This window comes from Anopheles ziemanni, chromosome 2 (assembly GCF_943734765.1).
Source record: "Anopheles ziemanni chromosome 2, idAnoZiCoDA_A2_x.2, whole genome shotgun sequence".
NCBI lineage: Eukaryota > Metazoa > Arthropoda > Insecta > Diptera > Culicidae > Anopheles > Anopheles ziemanni.
This window is the reverse complement of record NC_080705.1, coordinates 43,982,308-43,989,854: the sequence shown is the minus strand read 5'-3', so window position 1 is coordinate 43,989,854 and position 7,547 is coordinate 43,982,308.

Sequence of the window (7,547 nt, the reverse complement as noted above, 5' to 3'; positions counted from 1 at the left end):
AACGATGGATCCTCCACACAAATAGCCGGTATTATTTATCAGCGTACTATATATTGTGACATGCCATGGCCATTTTCTTTGTTTACCTTCGCCTTGTCTAATTGGTTTAATAGGTTTGGTTTTTATAGTTGTTGATGGATCCGTTTGTTCAGAGAATTCGGCGATGGTGCTTTTGCAGATTTTGCCCGACTGGGTACGTGGATTGGGAAGGCAGATAGTGTTTTCTGGGCATCCACCGTTTGCAATGGCACACGGACTGAAGAACATCGGGCAGACATTGGCCACTAGGGTTAATAAGGAGCTTCCATATTCCGTTGCATTATCCGGGATTAATAAAGGTTTTTGACGCACCCCCTCCTGGTTTATACTTTCGATCGTATCGCTGTGAAATGGAAAGAACAATGTACAGAAGTTCATCATCAATGAACACAAATCAGAGAAATACTAACCTGCCGTAGTTAGACCAAAAAACTATCTCATCAGTTGCGGCCAAATAATATGTTTTGGTAACATTGCTGACAATCGTGCGGATCCGTTTACTACGACTATCCATACAGTCGATCTTGGATGTGTCTTCGTTTACGTAACATAGTTCTCCAGTGCCGATGGAAACTGTAATATCTTTGATCCCTCGAGTTTCTAACAACAGTTCGGGTTCTGATCCATCCAGATTGGACCATCCAATCCCGCGATTTCCAACCGTTCTGAATAGTTTACCTTGCAGCGGGTCAACAGCGATCCTGTCATTACCGTCCACATTAAAGATCACCGTTGTCCGCAAGTCCGAGTTGTCCAAGCTAGCTACTTCGATAGTTTCCTTTTCGTAATCAACCCAGTATAGACGACGTGAGATCCAGTCCACTGCAAAATTTAACGGATCGAGCCCCTTCGTGATAAATACTTTCTGATCAGACCCATCGTACTTCGAACTAAAAATTGATTGTGTTACACGTTCAGTCCAATAGAGACGGCCCTCAAGACAATCTTTATCGAGCCGGTTTATATCTTTTGGGGCCAGGACTTCACGACCGTTGAACGTTGTATCATTATTTAATGAGAAGCGCCTGATGCTTACATTTTCCTCAGAAGTTAGTAGCCAAAACAACAAACCATGTTCAAAACGAGGCGCAGCGTTACATTCAGTGTCTTTTTCAATCGTACCGTTGCATGGCTTTAGATCCTTTAGCCACTTTGTCGTGTTTGTATACCGCATAATCCATTTTCGATATTTGGTAACGTCTGTAAATACCGTAGGTTTGGAACTGTCGCATAGATTTTCCTCCACATTCGGTCGTTTTGGGCTGAATGACACTAGTCCTCGCAAGTACCACGTGTCATTAAGGGAGAAAAACATACCACCTCCGCTATCTCCGTTGCAAGCACTAACATTGTCTTTTCCACCAGCACAGTACATTTTCGATGTTAAGTGGTTTCCATACGTTTCATTATCATATTCAATACATGTTTGTGTTTCCAGCACAGGTATTGTTGCCTGTTGAAGTGTATCCGATTGTTCATCATCTTCGTCCAAACCAAATCCAATCACTGTTCCTCGCGATCCAAATATTTGATTTTCATCACTATCAGCTTTCCAAATGGACACTGGTCGTACAAAATTTGTTATGTTAATATCAGACGTTAATTTTAGAATTGCAATATCGTTTGCCAGACTAGAAAGGTCATATTCCGGATGGATAATCACATTCGCCACATTCAACTCTTGCAGATCTTTAGTTGTTGCATCTCTATATTTACGGCCACCGTATACAAGTATTTCATTTTCACGCCTGACACTAGCACCAATAACAGCACAATGAGCAGCTGAAGAATAAAAATAGTTATGAGATGTTAAATAAGTATCTCCTTGAAAGAGTAAAAATATGATTACCAGTAAGGATTGTGTTGTTATCAACGAAAGTTCCTCCGCAAAGTCCATCTCTGATGAATAAAGCGGCATGCCATGGCCATTGCCCCGGTTTAGCTTCTACGCCATTATGAATAAGCGGAACGATATCACCATTAGCATGAGAATTACAGCCACATAATGAAAGGAAGAAACTCATAAACTGCATCCAAGAAACAGTAAATTTTAGAAATTTGAAATTTTTGCACGATGACATTTTCCACTGCGACATTTTTCCCAGTGTCCGCACTTTTCACTACCACCAAACACCGATCTGCACAGGTTGAAATCAAACACACGACTGGTGGAGCCTTGACACTGAGCGTCATAAAGATCCTACCACACTTGCCACATTGTGGAATGCCAAATTGGCAAAACTGGTTTCAGCATTCGGTTTATTGCTTCTACGATTCCATTCGCAAATCCAGGAGGCATACAGCGCTCTCAAAATATTGCAATTCTTTTAAAAGCTCAAAGCCACATTTTCTGAACAAATTCTTTAGTTTGGAAAATCATCGAACAGTGCGATTCCAACAAATGTTTCTGTACACTGTACAGTTTTTGCAAACTAACACACGCATTGCAATCTAACAATGCGAAAATTTCTATTAAAAATACATCCAGGAACCACATCAACAAAACATTCAGAATATTATTTGAAAAAATGAAAGTAACAAAGTGATATTTAACGTTCTAAATACATCACTAATTCACCAGCATTCATGCCATTCATGGTAATTCAGTTTTGACTTCCAAACAGTCAAATACGGTGAAAAACTAAGATGTTTTTAAGCTTTATTCAGGAAAGAATTATGATAAAAAATACAACGGATGTGTTTAACCCCTTCACAGTCCACCCAAGTTGAGAAAATGGCTCAAAAAATTGTCACTCTGTTTTTTGCGTTTTAGTTTTTGATCTAGAAACGAAGAGAAAATTATATTGGTTGTTGGTGATGGTTAGTTCGCATATGCATTATTTGTTATTGTGATCAGCAATAAACTACCGATAATAAGCAAAATTTTGGTTCAATAGCATCGATTAGTGTTAAATATATGAATACAAGTTTACAAACACGTAAGAACGTGTTTTCGAAGCAGGTACACTCGAAATATACGACGCGCAACGAAAGTAGAAACAAAACGTGCGCCAAGAAATCTGCCCGAGCCAGGCTCCGGCAAAGCAGTACAAATTCCATCCACCAAACTGTGAAGGGGTTAAACAACTTTTTGCAGCATCCTTTGGCTTATGTTCTTCTTTGTTGCAGTATATCGAGAATTTCAAATTCGTGCATAGAATTGATGGCATCAGCCCAGCAGCCAAACCTGTTTTGTAAAAAGTTTTATGTCAAATGCCATGTCGATTGCCAAATCAGCGAATAATCTTAGTCATAATAAATACAAACCGAGTGAGCCGTAGCTAGTGTGCCAGGCCTGGTGATATAGTCGATCTGCTCACCTGGCATAGCAGTAAATAGTAATAGTGGTCGCTCTACCGACAAGCTGGTGCACAACTACCATCTCAGTGGAATGCCCCTTCCCCGTGTGACCGTAGTCAAGGATCTGGGGGTGTGGCTGGACGATAGGCTGACATTCAGGTCGCACCTGGACTCAGTCGTCGAACGGGCCAACAGGGTGTTGGGACTCATCACCCGCATGTCATCAGAAATTCGCGACCACCCATGCCTGAAGGCGTTGTACTGCTGCTGGGTTCGACCCATCATCGACTAGGCTTGCGTTGTCTGGTCACCCGCGGGCGTCACAGCGATGGACAGGTTGGAGGGTGTGCAGAGGAAATTCACGCGTCTTGCCGTCAGGCGATTCCTGAATGACCCCTCTGCTACCTTGCCTCCCTACCCGGTCCGGTGCCGTTTGCTGGGGCTGGTTAGCGTCAAGAATCGCCACAGCCACGCTCGCTCGTTGCTGATCGCTAACATCCTGCATGGACATATAGACTCTCCTGGCCTTCTCGCAGCCATTCCTTTCTACGTCCCGTCCTACAGTATGCGAGTCCGTCCTCCTCTTCACATTCCTACACGCCGGTCTCTGTTTGCCCAGAATGACCCATGGCTGCGTGCGTTGTCCGACTTTAACGCCGTTGGTCACCTGTTTGACCACCACACGTCCTTGGTCAGTTTCCGTTCTCGTCTCCTGTCCACCGTTTCCTAATCTTTATTCGTTGCCCCTATCCCGTACCCGTTGTAATTCCCCTAGTCTGTGTTTATCCCTCTGATAAGTTTTTAAGTTTGGACTTTGTATAGCCTCATGGCGAACAATTTGATAAAATAATAATAATAATAATAATAATAATAAAATAGTGAGTAGAGCGAAAGGTGATCGGTCAAGACAACGTGCCATCAGGAAGAGGGTCAGGAAGGCAGAGAGGAATAGGGAGTATCGATCAGGAATAGGGAGTATTCTCGGCTTTGCGTGGGGAAAGCTTTTCTTTTGAACTGTGCAACCGCCGAGGAAGCCACATAAACGATAATACAGACAGATAAGCAGAGGCGGATCTACCTATAAGCGGACTGAGCGGCCGCAGGGGGCCCCGAGCTTAGGGGGGCCCCGTGATGAAAACCCCAGACCGCAAAAGTAACTACCAATTTTATTTATTCTCTCAGCGGTACACATACTTTGATCAAAGTTAGTACAGATGTATTTTAATATTGCTTATCCATTGTTAAATTTCACCTAAAACCTTGCCAGAATATGTTTTCATGAATCTTCTTTCTCATCTAATAATGTCCGTTTGACTTCAAATGCTCTCAATTTACGGTCTACCAGCAAAAAAAATTTTAAATTTTTTCGTCATCGCTGTTAAAATTGATAAAAAGATTTGATAATTTGAGAGCGATTTAAAAAACCCCTATTGCGATTGCGATAAACTTGTTCAGATTGCTTAATTCAGAGTGATTATTTTCAGATAATGAAGATCTAATGTCTGATTTCATAAAATAAGCAAATATGCGTCCTTTATGTGTATAAAGGATTGCTAAAAATATGTATAAAGGATTGCAAACTGTTGTAAAAAATAAGTCCAATTTTGGCCATAAGTATAGAAACACTTAGAGCAATGGAAATGTCTGGAGGGCCCCGTTTATCCAACCGCTTGGGACCCCCGAACGGATTGATCCGCTTCTGCAGATAAGTGTATTCAAGATTTAAGTCTTAACACAAGAACTACCGCGACTTTGACGCTTGACATTTTACCGCGAGTTATCTCCAATATTAAAAAGAAAATTTTGTTTTTGAATACATAGAACATAACATTCCATTGGATGTGTGAAAGTCATGCATTAACAATTGGTAGAATTGTTCAACCTTGAGAAATAAATGTGATTGAAAAAGTGCCTGACCAGCCAAAATGACTAGTCCGGTAGTTTTAGTGTTAATAAAAAAAGTTATCAAGTAATGTCACCAAGACTTTGTTTTAACAGTTATCTGTGTAACAATAATTGTTTTTTTTTAATTTTATATCTGTGTAACAATTATTGTTCTATATGGTTATTCTTATGGTCGTTGCGCTAAAAATAAAGATTTGAAGCATGCGACAAATCTTATCAAAAATGGTAGTCTGTGGCATGATAAATAAAAATCTACAAATCTACATACAATTAGATATCTTTGTCGACAAATGACAAATTTGATGTGGTTACTGTGTAGTGCGCACTTAGCGAACATATGATGATTTCTACCGAAAGACACCCAAAAGCCACAATAAGTATTCATTTCTTGAACATTAAATTTTTATCTCCTAACTCTCGACTTCTTTCCAGATTCATCCTTTAAAGTGATATCAAATGACATAAATTAAAGTATGCATAGGCAGTTGAATTAAATTTGGTGACAAAAACCAATGTTTTTCAAAACTGTGGCTAGGAAAGAATTTTTAAAAATAAAACTCAAACTTTAGCCTTTATTCCGAACATGAAGTTGTCAAAGCTAACTAATCGTATCACAAATAAACGGTCGTCTTATAAACAACTTAAAAAAAGCATCACAAACGAATTTCATGAACGAACGTTAATTTGCTTTACGATCGATAACATAATAAGCTCGAGCAGTTTGAATTCCCCTCAATGCTCACACACTTTTTAGCGAATATTTTGCAACTAAAATAGCGACTATTTCACCTCTCCTCTTCTCGCCGATCAATAGAACATCCATCAATAGACAAAAATACATCGTTCGGATTGTATTTGTCGTTTTATGACATCGTTCGGAATAAGCCCTTTTAGTTTGCTAGACCCCAATAAAGACCTTTGTCTTTTTAATTCCATATGTTACGCGCCATTCAAAATTTCTGTTAATTGTAAAAATTAGTTAATCGTAAAATATTTCTTGTTATGCCCATGATTCCATGAAACTAGAATTGTCTAGAACTAAAGTTTGGAATGCTTGTCGTAAAATAAAAAGTGAGCTCCTAATACCTAACCCCTAAGGTTCAAGTATTACAACAAGGATCTGCGAAACTAAATAAAAAAATCCCCAAAATCCCCGACGATCTCCTTAAGGGGGAAAGCGAACGTCGCCGAGAAGCTTTCAGACAACCTTTGGATCAACAGACCAAAGTTATCCTACTCTCGACGATGGACTCAAACGGGATACAATTGACATGGTTGCTCACCAATTGATTTACTCCCGTTTATTACGTTTACTGTTCGGGTTAACGCCTCGCATGGTTGTGCTGTCATTATCTGTGCGTTTGCAGTAGCGAGGTAGCGTCTGGCTTCCTCCAGCTCCTGCTCGGTGACCGCCTCGTGCACGCGTAGCATCGCCTCGTTTCTACGCTCGAGCACTTCATGGTTTCTTCGTCGGACCGTCCTGTTCCGCAGCCGCCGGATGCGTTGGAGAATATTTCGATGTTCTCTGTTCCAGGCTAATCTTGCGTTAGGCGCCATTGCATGAAGCCGGGCAGCCAGAGCCGGTCGATGTCTCGGGATGCCCCCAATTCACCCCACCGCCTCCGCTTCGTCTGCTCTTGTCGCTGTTGCTGCTGCAGTAGCTCGTTCTTGCTGCTCGACTCGCCAATCGTGCCTCGATTTCTGGTAGAAGACGATGCGCCCACTTTACGAACCGGCTAGCTGAGATCTGCGTGGCAATGTCGTCCCACTCTAGTTGCCACCTCGAGTAAGTGACAGTTCGCTGCTCCTTCCGTATGTCTTTTGCCGCTCTTCCCGTTCGACTTCTGGTCTCTTAGAACCGGTGGTCCTCGATGATCAGCAAGCATATAGGTGGTATGCTGGCTACAACTCTGGCAACCTCGTATCTCACACTTCGGAAGCAACTGGCGACCATCTTAGTTAACAAGCGATCCACCCGTTTTAATAGTCTGTGGTTGCTTTGGATTGTAGCGGGCCGGGTTTCGGAGGGAGTCGTCGTTTATTCCCTACGCTCAACTGACGGATTTGGCGATGCGCTCCAAGGTCCATCGGGGCCTTGGATCACACCGCCCAACTTAAGGCTAGTTCGGTTGGGATCACTCCCTCCCGTGCCCAACCGTCTTACTCTAACGAGTCACAGGGCAATGCGCTGAGTACCAAGCTGGCGCCGCATACCGCATTATGGAGGAAGCAACGCTCGCCAATGTTCGCCTACGGGTGCTAGATGGGCCACCGTGGTTTTTTCAGTAGATGCTGAAGAGCCC